Consider the following 957-nt stretch of genomic DNA (forward strand, 5'->3'; position numbering starts at 1 on the left):
TTCAGTGGGGCCGGCACACCTCGCAGTCGGGGTGACGCCCTGTCCATAGTCACTGCGTGAGTGACGTCACCGCAGGGCCAGGTGTTGCAAGGGTAACATCTCCCAGCAGCATTCACTAATCCCCCTGTGAGTTCATTGTTTTGTTATTTATTCCGGTGTTCCTGTTGCATTAACAGAGCCGTGTCTTACTCCATGATGCCACATGTGATCCTCGGCCGCTGCCTCACCAACGTGTCCTTTGTAATCTGTCCCTCTCATCCGGTTTCATCCGGGACCTTCCTAGCACAGATGAAACATTTCCGACAGTCCAGTATCGACGCCTTCCTCACCTCATAATTATACACCCATCCCTTCTTCCAAACCTGGCACAGCTGCACGTTTAGAGAATGTTTCTGTTAATCAGCGCCTAGAAACCCTCGCGGTGATTAGCCGCGCTTCACAAATCTAGTGTGACTAATTGATTGATTAACACTCGTGTGAAGTCTTAGGGGCAGATTTAAAAGCCCCTTGCGCCACTTTTGCGTCACTTTTAATATGGGAAAAGTGCCGCAAAAGTGGAGCAAGGGGCTTGTAAATCTGCCCCTTAAGATTCATCTCCTCACTGGGACTCGGTCCCCAGTGTGACTGAATGATTTCCCTCTCATTACATGTCTTGTTTTAATTCATCGAAGATTCTAGCCGTGACCCCCCCATTTTTTAGGTCTCGCTGAGCCCAGCGCATGCGCTGGCTCGGAGAGACATTTTGTAAGGGACTTTTCAAAATGCTACCGCTGGCATAGAGCTGCAGTGCACGGGGCGTGCACGCGCGCAAAGCAGCCATACTGCTTTACGTTGCCCTCCCTCATAGCCTCCTCTCCGCCCCCTTCCCTGCTGCTATTTCACAGGTCGAGCTTCAGTGCCCACAAGACCTGCTGCATTCAATACCAAATGACTTTTACCCCGCCCCTGCCTGCCATC

Source organism: Triturus cristatus, chromosome 8 (genome assembly GCF_964204655.1).
Source record: "Triturus cristatus chromosome 8, aTriCri1.1, whole genome shotgun sequence".
In the NCBI taxonomy this organism is placed as follows: Eukaryota; Metazoa; Chordata; class Amphibia; order Caudata; family Salamandridae; genus Triturus; species Triturus cristatus.